This window comes from Arachis stenosperma, chromosome 9 (genome assembly GCF_014773155.1).
Source record: "Arachis stenosperma cultivar V10309 chromosome 9, arast.V10309.gnm1.PFL2, whole genome shotgun sequence".
NCBI classification, from domain to species: Eukaryota; Viridiplantae; Streptophyta; class Magnoliopsida; order Fabales; family Fabaceae; genus Arachis; species Arachis stenosperma.
Window position 1 is genome coordinate 43012523 of NC_080385.1, and position 12980 is coordinate 43025502.

Sequence of the window (12980 nt, forward strand, 5' to 3'; positions counted from 1 at the left end):
TCCTTATCAACAATGATGACACTTGAATCTTAATTCCACTTAGTTGACCTTTACTAAAGCAAAGGAAAGTCAAGTGACTAATTAATTAGATCTTTGAATCCTAGTTAATTCCTAAGAACAGATTGGGACTATTGAAGTTCAATTCAATTAGCATAAATAACAATTATCAATTATGTTGAATCTGATAACTCTTGAGTTACTAATTTCTTAACCAAAGTCAAGAATGTAAAATGCTGAATTGAAATCATAAATATATCATAAATCTGAAAACACTTCAATTCATTCAAAGCAGTAAAATCTAACATGGAAGGTATTCATAAGCCAATTGGGCAATATAAATAAAATACAAATAAAAGTATTAAAGTATCTCAAAGTAGAAGAGAAGTCAAAATAAAGAAATATTGAACCTGATGTGAAGATGAGATAAATTCCTAATTTCTAAAAATCCTAATCCTAAGAGAGAAGAGAGAACCTCTCTCTCTAAAAACTACATCTAAAACTAAAATTATGAATTATGATAGCATGATTATGAATGGATGCATTCCTCCACTTTATAGCCTCTAATCTATGTTCTCTGGGCCGAAAACTGGGTCAGAAACAGCCCAGAAGTCACTTCCAGCGCTTTCTGGTCCGTACAGGTCGCGGCCAAGTGACGCGGAGGCATTGCCCACGCGGCCGCGCGGATTAAAGTTCGCAGATGCGATGCGTCCGCGTGGATCATGCGTTCGCATTGCCTAACTTCGAGGCAGCTATGGCAAATTATATATCAAATCGAAGCCCCGGACGTTAGCTTTTCAATGCATTTGGAACTGCATCGTTTGGACCTCTGTAGCTAAAGTTATAGCCGTTTGAGTGCATGGAGGTCAGGCTAGACAGCTTAGTAGTTTCTCCAACTTCTTGTATTCCTTCCACTTTTGCATGCTTCCTTTCCATCCTCTGAGCCATTCCTGCCCTGTAATCTCTGAAAACACTTAACACACATATCAAGGCATCTAATGGTAATAAGAGAGGATTAATAATAAGCAAATATAAAATCAAAGAAGCATGTTTTCAATCAAAGCGCATAATTAGGAAGGCAAATGTAAAACATGCGAATAGTATGAATAAGTGGGTAAAGAGTTGATAAAATCAACTCAATTAAGCATAAAATAAACCATAAAATATGGGTTTATCAACCTCCCCACACTTAAACAATAGCATGTCCTCATGCTAAGCTTAAGAGAACTATAAAGATGAAGAGGAATGGTAGAATGTATGAAATGCAACCTATAAATGCAACTACATGCTAAGATGTTTCTACCTACTTGGTTAAAAGTAAATAAGTTCTCCAAGACAAAAATAATTCAAATTCCACTAATTCAAATCATATAAAATAAAGACAAGTAAACTTGTAAGAAGACAGCTCATGAAAGTAGGGAACATAGAATTAAGCACTGAACCCTCACTGGTAGTGTATATCACTCTAATCTCTCAAGTGTATACGGTTAATCACTCTACTCTTCTCTAATCATGCTTTCTAAACCTTGTTCTTCATCTAACCAATCAACAAATATTTAATGTACCAATGCAAACATCATGAGGTCTTTTCCAAGGTTGTAATGTGGCTAAGGTAAAGGTAAGGGTATATATAAGGCTAAGTGAGCTAGTGAAGTGAATCCTTGATTAGTCCAAGATCTCACCTAACATACATACTTTGTAAAGCAAAGTTTCTTTACCTATTCTCCCATATTTTTCCCACTTTTGATGTTACATGCTCATGTATTAGTTTTAATTTTGTCCCATGTGCATTGCTTATTTTGCATTTGGGAAATTCTTTTGTATCCCCTTTATTCAAATACTAAATTAATTTTTTTTAATGCACATGGTAATTCAATTATTTTGATTTCACATGAGCATGCTTCCCAAAATTTTTATTTTGAATTATTTCATTCTTTTCAACTTCCTACCCTTTGTTTTTATCATCCATGTTCCCAATAGGTTTCCCACACTTAAACAATTACACAATTTCTATCTTAAGCTAACCAAGGATTCAACTTGGGATTTTAAATTTGTTTTTCTGCTTAAGGCTAGTGTTGTGGTTTATAAAATAAGAAGGAATTAAAGGCTCAAGGGGGTTAACAAGGGTGATGTAAAAGGTAGGCTAATTTTGGGATAAGTGAGCTAGAATCAAACAATGGCCTCAATCATATGCAAGCATGTAAATATATTAAATATTTGACATATATAATGGAACAAAGCAAAGATTACAATTATAGAGAAGAAAACACACAAGAATAAAAATTTATGGTTAAATAATGTAACCATGTAAATAAGCTCAAATTTCACAGGTTGTGTGTTCTTTGGCTCAAAAATCATGTTCCAAATACAACTTCAAACAAATTTAACAAAAAATTTTCAAATTAAATTAGTGAAAAATTTCAAAAAAAAAAATAGGGTCTTAAAAGAAATTTATTACTTTAACCAAGTAGTAACTAAATGCATAAAATCAAACAAATATGCAAATGCAACAATGAACTACCAAATAAAATAAAATATTGGTGTTGAAATATGAAATAACTAACCCATGGAGATCAGTATCGACCTCCCCACACTTAAAGATTGCACCGTCCTCGGTGCTTGCTGAGATGTGCAGGTGGACGGGTGGTTCCAATTGATGCTTTTCTTCAAGGATTGTGCAGATGGACTTGTTTGTCTCCCCTTTTAGAAGTTCCGCCCTTTTCCCGTCTTCGGTGGCCAGCCTGGAAGAAGAGAAAAAGAAGAACAGTAACCCAGAGATAAAGATAAGAACATAAATAAAATATGGGTGTTAATGCCAAATAATAAAGGTCTCAATTACGTGGTAGCTACAACATACAAGTGATGAAACAATAGAAGCACATGGCATACTAGTGGTGCAAAATTTTGCAACAATTAGGGAGAGTGTGGGTAAGGAGAGGTAATGTAAATTCATGTCAATGCAAAATTAATACAGGTATAAAATATAGGCATTGATTTAAATAGTATTACTTAACCAGAATAAAACAAGTCACTAAGCACCCAAAATAATTCAAGAGAAGATGCAACAGCTAAATAAGAAAATTTTAACACCAAAGGAAAAATAATGAAATTAGAAAAGAAAAGACAAATATGCACTAAATTAAAATGCAATGAATGAAATATGCAAATAAATTAAGTAAAATAAAATGAAAGATAAAAAGAATGAGAAGAGAAAGAAGAGAAGAAGAAGTAAATAAGAGAGGTGGAAGATAGAATAAGAAAAGATAGAAAAAATTAGGATTAGAGAAGAAAAGATAAGAAAATTAGCACTGATTTGGATAGGTTGTGCGACGCTGGCGACGCGGTCGTGTGGGTGACGTGGCTGCGTGGGGCGCAATAAGTTTAGGCGACGTGGACGCGTGGGGCACGCGAACGCGTGGCCTGATTTGTGCGATTGGCGCGAGTGCAGCCTCGCGTTCGCGCAACTCTCTGTTCGAAACTCTTTTTGCCAATTTTTAGGGAGACGCGGTTGCGTGGTTGACGCGATCGCATGGGTGGCCAAGATTGGAAGATGACGCGGACGCGTGGGGCACGCGTTTGCGTGGTAAGGCTTGTGAGTCTAGCGCCAGTCCAGCCTTACTCCAGCACAACTTTAGGCCATGCACCCCTTTTACGTCGATTACCATATCACGCGGCCGCGTGGGTGACGCGAACGCGTGGGAGGCGTGGTTCCCATGTGACGCGGACGCGTCAGCGACGCGGTCGCGTGGGTCAAATTGTGCCAAAGGCACGCCTCCAGCCACGCATTCGCGTGACTCTCTGTTCACTTTTCTTTTCTCCTAATGCACTTGTGACGCGGACGCGTCAGCGACGCTGCCGCGTCACGTGCGTGTTTTTTTTATTATACAATTATGCAGTATGCAAAATGCAGTGTTAATGTAGATTCTATGAAAACTTCCAGGTTCAATGAAAATAAAATAAAATAAAAAAATAAACAACAAGAAATAAAATTGAAAAAGAACGATCATACCATGGTGGGTTGTCTCCCACTTAGCACTTTTAGTTAAAGTCCTTAAGTTGGACATTGGATGAGCTTCCTGCTATGGTGGCTTATGTTTGAATTCGTCCAGAAATCTCCACCAGTGTTTGGAATGCCAGCATCCTCCGGGGTCCCAAACAAAGTACGTAAAGCTCTTGTGTGAGTTCAAACAGTCTTGTAGGCTCCCGGAGTATTGAATGTCAGAATAGACTCCAGGATCCCAAACTTTTCTTCTACACCCGTCTTTGTCTTGATCTACATTGGTCCAGTCGGGTGATGAGTAATCTGAATTCTCACTGTAGTGACCAAACAACTTCCGAGATCCTTTAAATTGAGCTTGACACCAATCCTTGCACCTCAAATTGAAGTGTGAAACCTTATTGAACCTTGCATACCAGCTTTGAGTGCGAGTCATTTCCCTTTTGCTCTTATAGCCGCAAAGAGCTCTAAGCTGGCCATCTGTTTCAAGTAAACCATATTCAAGTGGAAAAGTAAAGATAAAAGCTAAGGATTTTACCCACTTGAGGTTTGTATTGGGTGGTAGTGGCATTGGGATAAGTATTTTTAGTGGTTCTGCAAGATCTACTCCCTTATGGTCTTCAGTGAATTCCTCCACTTCCTTGCAAACCTTTTCCATTCCAGCCATGTCCTGGTCAAAGTCTTCCATATCTTCCTCATCACTTGACTCATAAATAGGAGGTTGAGAAAAGTCGACCTCTGCATCATCTTCGTATTCACTTGGGGAAGATTCTTCTGTCTCAGAGAATTCACTTGCGGCTGCAAGTTCATCACTAGGAGGACTTGACTGGTGACTATCATCATCAAAGAAACATGCATCTTGAGTTACTCCGTCCAGTTCTTCATAAGATATTTGCATTGGATGCGGTGCAAAATCTTCTTTAGCGTCAATTGTAACATCCTTGACGGAGTTCCCCACAACTCTGGATTTAGGTGGCGGTTCGGCATCTCCTAAATCTTTAACCAACTCTTCTTCTTCTACAATGACAGCGTCCTCTACTTGTTCCAGTACGAAGTTATGCTCTATGCTGTTCACTGAAGCTTCTAGCGTCTTCTTTGTACTGCGTTCTTCATTGGATTCTCCACAAAAAGCCATGGGAGTCTGTTGAGGGGCTGAACGTCTGGAGAATAATTGAATTATTGCTTGCTCCAGTTGATGAAAGGTTGCAGTAAATTGTTTTACTGATTCTTCGAGGTGAACCTGTGATTCTGGCTTTGATGGATAAGGACATGATGCATAGGGGAGTGGTGGTTCTTGGGAGTAATTGGATTGGCGTTGGGGTGGGTAAGGATCATGTGGTAGTGAATGGTGAAAAGAAACTTGTGAGTATGGTGGGTTGAGGTTGTGTTGAAAGGATGGTCTCTGAGCATAGGGTGGGGCTTGTTGGTAGCTACAAGGCGGTCCACCAAATCTATCAGTTGGGCATGCATTGGAGAATGGTCTTTGTCCATGATATCTAGGAGGGTGTTGTTGCCTAAAGAGGTGTTCAGATCCTTGTAGCTCCATCCATCTTTGATTGCTTAGACCTTGATGCATAGTCCTATTATAGCTTCCATTCCTTGCAACAAAATTAGAACCAAACTCAAAACGAGAGGGGTGAGAATTCATAATAGCTATCAGAAATAAGAGGGAAGGGAAAGAACAAATAAACAAGTAAAAGAAAAATATTCTTTTTTGAAAAATATTTACAATAACCAATAATAAGGCACACGTTTGCAATTCCCCGGCAACGGCGCCATTTTGACGTTAGGATTTTTGCTAGTAAAGAATTTTATAAAAATAGTCGCGTTGTAGATATAGTTTCTAAACTAACAAAAATCCTTTCGTGCAAACGTTTTGGTTGTCACAAGTGATGCCAGGGCATCTTAGCCAGTTTCACTGACCTTTTCTTTACTGTTTTTAGGGTAGTTTCATGCATTTCCTTAGGAAATAAGCTAGTTTTGGGTGGATATTCACTTATACCTTGATTCAAGCATACATTGTGCATTTTACATGATTTCATGAGGATTTTTGCATGAGTTTAGTGACAAATTGTATGTTGCATTACCCATGACTTGGACTAGAACTTTGATGCACTCTATTGCTTGATTTCAGGACCAAAGGAAGCAAGGAAGAACCACTTAGCAGTCACGTTAATCTAATTAACGTGACCAATAATGTGGAATGGGAGGTAACTTGCAAAGTTAATGAGAAAAGTGATTGCCAATAACGCTCTCGAAGCCATCATTGCCCACGTTAAGAGTCACGTTAATTAAGTTAACGTGAACTCTAATGTGAAGAAGGGACTTTGAGCCAACGTTAGTGACACTTAACATTATCACTAACGTTGGCTGGTGCGCGAAATTGTGAACAATACTTTTTCACAACTCAAATAATCCCCGGTAATGGCTCCAAGAACTTGGTGCGCCTAATACCATGGCATTACACAACTTCGCACAACTAACCAGCAAGTGTACTGGGTCGTCCAAGTAATAAAACCTTACGTGAGTAAGGGTCGATCCCACGGAGATTGTTAGTATTGAAGCAAGCTATGGTCATCTTGTAAATCTTAGTCAGGCAGACTCAAATGTATATGATGATGATGAACGAAAATAACAGAAAAGGTAAAGATAGAGATACTTATGTATATCATTGGTGTATGAGCTTCAGACAAGTGTATGAAGATGCCTTCCCTTCCGTCTCTCTGCTTTCCTACAGTCTTCATCCAATCCTTCTTACTCCTTTCCATGGCAAACTTGTGTAGGGTCTCACTGTTGTCAGCAGCTACCTCCCATCCGCGCAGTGAAAGCTAATGCAGAGCACTCTGTCACAGTGCCGCCAATCACCGGTTTGGTTCCCTCCCCTACCGGAATAGAATCACTCTTTTGCGTCTGTCACTAACGCCCAGTAGGTTACAGGTTTGAAGCACGTCACAGTCATTCAGTCATTGAATCCTACTCAGAACACCACAGACAAGGTTGGACCTTCCGGATTCTCTTGAATGCCGCCATCAGTTCTTGCCTATACCACGAAGACTCTGATCTCATGGAATGGCTGGCTCGTTTGTCAGACGAGCACTCGGTTGTCAGGCGATCAACCATGCATCATGCAATCAGAAATCCAAGAGATATTCACTAAAGCCTTGAATGCTTGTAGAACAAGAATGGTTGTCAGTCATCTTGTTCATAGGTTGAAGAACAAGTGATATCTTAGATAAAGAACAAGCGGAGTTGAATGGAAGAACAATAGTAATTGCATTAATACTCGAGGTACAGCAGAGCTCCACACCCTTAATCTATGGTGTGTAGAAACTCCACCGTTGAAAATACATAAGAACAAAGGTTAGGCATGGCCGAATGGCCAGCCTCCCAAAGGTCTAAGATAGCATAAAACAAAGATAGCTACTTAGATGTCGTCTCTTCGACTCTCCCATACAATAGTAAAAGGTCCTACTTATAGAAAACTATTACATAGATGAGTAAATGACATAAAAATCCACTTCCGGGCCCACTTGGTGTGTGCTTGGGCTGAGCAATCAAGGAAATTCGTGTAGAGACGTTTTCTGGAGTTAAACGCCAGCTCCCATGCCAGTTTGGGCGTTTAACTCCAACTTTTAATCCTGTTCCGGCGTTTAACGCTGGAATTTCTGAGGCCGGATTGCTTCGCGGGTTTGGGCCATCAAATCTTGGATAAAGTATGGACTATTATATATTGCTGGAAAGCCCTGGATGTCTACTTTCCAACGCCGTTGAGAGCGCGCCAATTGGGCTTCTGTAGCTCCAGAAAATCCACTTCGAGTGCAGGGAGGTCAGAATCCAACAGCATCTGCAGTCCTTTTTGGTCTCTGAATCAGATTTTTGCTCAAGTCCCTCAATTTCAGCCAGAAAATACCTGAAATCACAGAAAAACACACAAACTCATAGTAAAGTCCAGAAAAGTGAATTTTAAATAAAAACTAATAAAAATATACTAAAATCTAACTAAAAGATATCAAAAACATACTAAAAACAATGCCAAAAAGTATACAAATTATCCGCTCATCACAACACCAAACTTAAATTGTTGCTTGTCCTCAAGCAACTGAAAATCAAATAAGATAAAAGAAGAGAATATGCAATGAATTCCAAAAACATCTGTGAAGATCAGTATTAATTAGATGAGCGGGGCTTTTAACTTTTTGCTTCTGAACAGTTTTGGCATCTCAATCTCTCCTTTGAAATCCAGAATGGTTGGCTTCTTTAGGAACTCAGTGTCCAGATAGTGTTAATGATTCTCCTAGTGAAGTATGATGATTCTTGAACATAGCTATTTATTGAGTCTTGGCTGTGGCCCAAAGCACTCTGTCTTCCAGTATTACCACCGGATACATACATGCCACAGACACATAATTGGGTGAACCTTTTCAGATTGTGACTCAGCTTTGCTAAAGTCCCCAATTAGAGGTGTCCAGGGTTCTTAAGCACACTCTTATTTACCTTGGATCACAACTCTTATTCTTTCTTTTTCTTTCTTTTTTTTTTCTTTTTTTCGATTTTTTTTTTTTTTTTTTTGAATAGCTTTTTCTTGCTTCAAGAATCATTTTATTGATTTTTCAGATCCTCAGTAACATGTCTCCTTTTTCATCATTCTTTCAAGAGCCAACATTCATGAACCACAAATTCAAGATACATATGCACTGTTTAAGCATACATTCAGAGAACAAAAATATTGCCACCACATCAAAATAATTAAACTATTATAAAATTCAAAATTCATGCAATTCTTCCTTTTTCAATTAAGCACATTTTTATTCAAGAAAGGTGATGGATTCATAGGACATTCATAACTTTAAGGCATATACACTAAGACACTAATGATCATAAGACACAAACATGGATAACATAAAGCATAGAATTCGAAAAACAGAGAGATAAAGAACAAGGAAATCAAGGAATGGGTCCACCTTAGTGATGGCGGCTCTTCCTTGCTTTGAAGGTCCTATGGAGTGCTTGAGCTCCTCAATGTCTCTTTCTTGTCTTTGTTGCTCCTCCCTCATGATTCTTTGATCTTCTCTAATCTCATGAAGGATGATGGAGTGTTCTTGGTGCTCCACCCTTAGTTGTCCCATGTTGGAACTCAACTCTCCTAGGGAGGTGTTTAGTTGCTCCCAATAGTGGTGTGGAGGAAAGTGCATCCCTTGAGGTGTCTCAGGGATCTCATGATGAGAGGGCTCCCTTGTGTACTCCATCCTTTGTTTAGTGATGGACTTGTCCTCATCAATGGGGGTGTCTCCCTCTATGTCAACTCCAACTGAATAACAGAGGTGACAAATGAGGTGAGGAAAGGCTAATCTTGCCAAAGTGGAGGTCTTGTCCGCCACTTTATAGAGTTCTTGAGCTATAACCTCATGAACTTCTATTTCTTCTCTAATCATGATACTATGGATCATGATGGCCCGGTCTATGGTCACTTCGGACCGGTTGCTAGTGGGAATGATTGAGCATTGTATGAACTCTAACCATCCTCTAGCTACGGGCTTGAGGTCATGCCTTCTTAATTGAACCGGCTTTCCTCTTGAGTCTTGCCTCCATTGTGCGCCCTCTTCACATATGACTGTGAGGACTTGGTCCAACCTTTGATCAAAGTTGACCCTTCTAGTGTAAGGATGCTCATCTCCTTGCATCATGGGCAAGTTGAACGCCATCCTCACACTCTCCGGACTGAAATCCAAGTATTTCCCCCGAACCATAGTAAGATAATTCTTTGGATTCGGGTTCACACTTTGGTCATGGTTCTTGGTGATCCATGCATTGGCATAGAACTCTTGAACCATCAAGATTCCGACTTGTTGAATGGGGTTGGTAAGTACTTCCCAACCTCTTCTTCGGATCTCATGGCGGATCTCCGGATATTCGCCCTTTTTGAGTGAAAAAGGGACTTCGGGGATCACCTTCTTCAAGGCCACAACTTCATAGAAGTGGTCTTGATGCACCTTTGAGAGGAATCTATCCATCTCCCATGACTCGGAGGTGGAAGCCTTTGCCTTCCCTTTCCTCTTTTTAGAGGTTTCTCCGGCCTTTGGTGCCATAATGGTTATGGAAAAACGAAAAAGCAACGCTTTTACCACACCAAACTTAAAATGTTTGCTCGTCCTCGAGCAAAAGAAGAAAGAAGGAAGTAGAAGAAGAAGAAATGAGGAAGAGGGAGATGGAGGTGTATTCGGCCAAAGGTGGAAGAAGTGGTGTTTAGGTTGTGTGGAAATGAAGGGTGTAAAGAGGGGTTTATATAGGAGAGAGGGGGATGAAAGTTCGGTCATTTGAGGGTGGGTTTGGGAGGGAAAGTGGTTTGAATTTGAAGTGTGAGGTTGGTGGGGTTTTATGAAGGATGGATGTGAGTGGTGAAGAGAAAGATGGGATTTGATAGGTGAGGGGTTTTTGGGGAAGAGGTGTTGAGGTGATTGGTGAATGGGGGAAGAAGAGAGAGAGTGATGGTAGGGTCCTGTGGGGTCCACAGATCCTGTAGTGTCAAGGAAAAGGCATCCTTGCACCAATTGGCACCAAAATCCACGTTTTGGGCCAATCCTGGCGTTAAACGCCGGGCTGATGCCCATTCCTGGCGTTTAACGCCAGGTTTTATACCTTTACTGGCGTTTAACGCCAGTTTGGTGCCCCTTTCTAGCGTTAAACGCCCAGAAAGGTGCCAGACTGGGCGTTAAACGCCCATCTGCTAGGCTGACTGGCGTTTGAACGCCAGCAGCATCTTCCTCCAGGGTGTGCTGTTTTTCTTCCTGTTTTTCATTCTGTTTTTGCTTTTTTTCATTATTTTTATGACTTCTTATGATCATCAACCTACAAAAAAGATAAAATAACAAAAGAAAATAATTAATTATAAATCATTGGGTTGCCTCCCAACAAGCGCTTCTTTACTGTCACTAGCTTGACAGAGGTCTCTCATGGAGCCTCAGAAATGCTCAGAACCGTGTTGGACCTTCCCAACACCAAACTTAGAGTTTGAATGTGGGGGTTCAACACCAAACTTAGAGTTTGGTTGTGGCCTCCCAACACCAAACTTAGAGTTTGACTGTGGGGGCTCTGCTTGGCTCTGTTTTGAGAGAAGCTCTTCATGCTTCTTCTCCATGATGATAGAGGGATATCCTTGGGCCTTAAACACCATGGATTCTTCATTCACTTGAATGATCAACTCTCCTCCATCAACATCAATCACAGCCTTTGCTGTGGCTAGGAATGGTCTGCCAAGGATGATGGATTCATCCATGCACTTCCCAGTCTCTAGGACTATGAAATCAGTAGGGATGTAATGGTCTTCAACCTTAACCAGAACATCCTCTACAAGTCCATAGGCTTGTTTTCTTGAGTTGTCTGCCATCTCTAGTGAGATTTTTGCAGCTTGCACCTCAAAGATCCCTAATTTCTCCATTACAGAGAGGGGCATGAGGTTCACACTTGACCCTAAGTCACACAAGGCCTTCTTGAAGGTCATGGTGCCTATGGTACAAGGTATAGAAAACTTCCCAGGATCCTGCCTCTTTTGAGGCAGTTTCTGCCTAGACAAGTTATCCAGTTCTTTGGTGAGCAAGGGAGGTTCATCTTCCCAAGTCTCATTTCCAAATAACTTGTCATTTAGCTCCATGATTGCTCCAAGGTATTTAGCAACTTGCTCTTCAGTGACATACTCATCCTCTTCAGAGGAAGAATACTCATCAGAGCTCATGAAAGGCAGTAGTAAGTCCAAGGGAATCTCTATGGTCTCAGTTTGAGCCTCAGATTCCCAAGGTTCCTCATTGGGGAACTCACTGGAGGCCAGTGCACGCCCATTGAGGTCTTCCTTAGTGGCGTTCACTGCCTCTTCTTCCTCCCAGAATTCGGCCATATTGATGGCTTTGCACTCTCCTTTTGGATTTTCTTCAGTGTTACTTGGGAGAGTGCTTGGAGGAAGTTCAGTAATTTTCTTGCTCAGCTGACCCACTTGTCCTTCCAAGTTTCTAATGGAGGATCTTGTTTCATTCATGAAACTTTGAGTGGTCTTTATTAGATCAGAGACCATGGTTGCTAAGTCAGAATTATTCTGCTTAGAACTCTCTGTCTGTTGCTGAGAAGATGATGGAAAAGGCTTGCTATTGCTAAGCCTGTTTCTTCCACCATTATTATTGAAACCTTGTTGAGGTCTCTCTTGATTCTTCCATGAGAGGTTTGGGTGATTTCTCCATGAAGAATTATAGGTATTACCATAGGGTTCTCCTAGGTAATTCACCTCTTCCATGGAAGGGTTCTCAGGATCATAGGCTTCTTCCTCAGATGAAGCATCCTTAGTACTGTTTGGTGCATTTTGCATTCCAGACAGACTTTGAGAAATCAAATTGACTTGTTGAGTCAATATTTTGTTCTGAGCCAATATGGCATTCAGAGCATCAATCTCAAGAACTCCTTTCTTCTGACCAGTCCCATTGTTCACAGGATTCCTCTCAGAAGTGTACATGAATTGGTTATTTGCAACCATTTCAATCAGTTCTTGAGCTTCTGCAGGCGTCTTCTTCAAATGAAGAGATCCTCCTGCAGAGCTATCCAAAGACATCTTGGATAGTTCAGAGAGACCATCATAGAAAATACCTATGATGCTCCATTCAGAAAGCATGTCAGATGGACATCTTCTGATTAATTGTTTGTATCTTTCCCAAGCTTCATAGAGGGATTCTCCATCCTTCTGTCTGAAGGTTTGGACTTCCACTCTAAGCTTACTCCATCTTTGTGGAGGAAAGAACTTTGCCAAGAAGGCATTGACTAGCTTTTCCCAAGAGTCCAGGCTTTCTTTAGGTTGAGAGTCCAACCATATTCTAGCTCTGTCTCTCACAGCAAAAAGGAAATAGCATCAGTCTATAGACCTCAGGGTTAACCCCATTAGTCTTGACTGTGTCACAGATTTGCAAGAACTCAGCTAAAAACTGATGAGGATCTTCCATTGGAAGTCCAT

At 40.4% G+C, this 12980-nt stretch overlaps 1 non-coding gene across 1 annotated transcript; it reads left to right on the plus strand.

Moving 5' to 3' along the window:
* The first annotated feature begins 12642 nt into the window (after positions 1 to 12642).
* On the plus strand, positions 12643 to 12746 carry LOC130952841 (small nucleolar RNA R71). The gene has a single exon (XR_009075017.1). It is a non-coding gene; the product is annotated as a small nucleolar RNA R71 (small nucleolar RNA).
* The last annotated feature ends 234 nt before the right edge of the window (positions 12747 to 12980 follow it).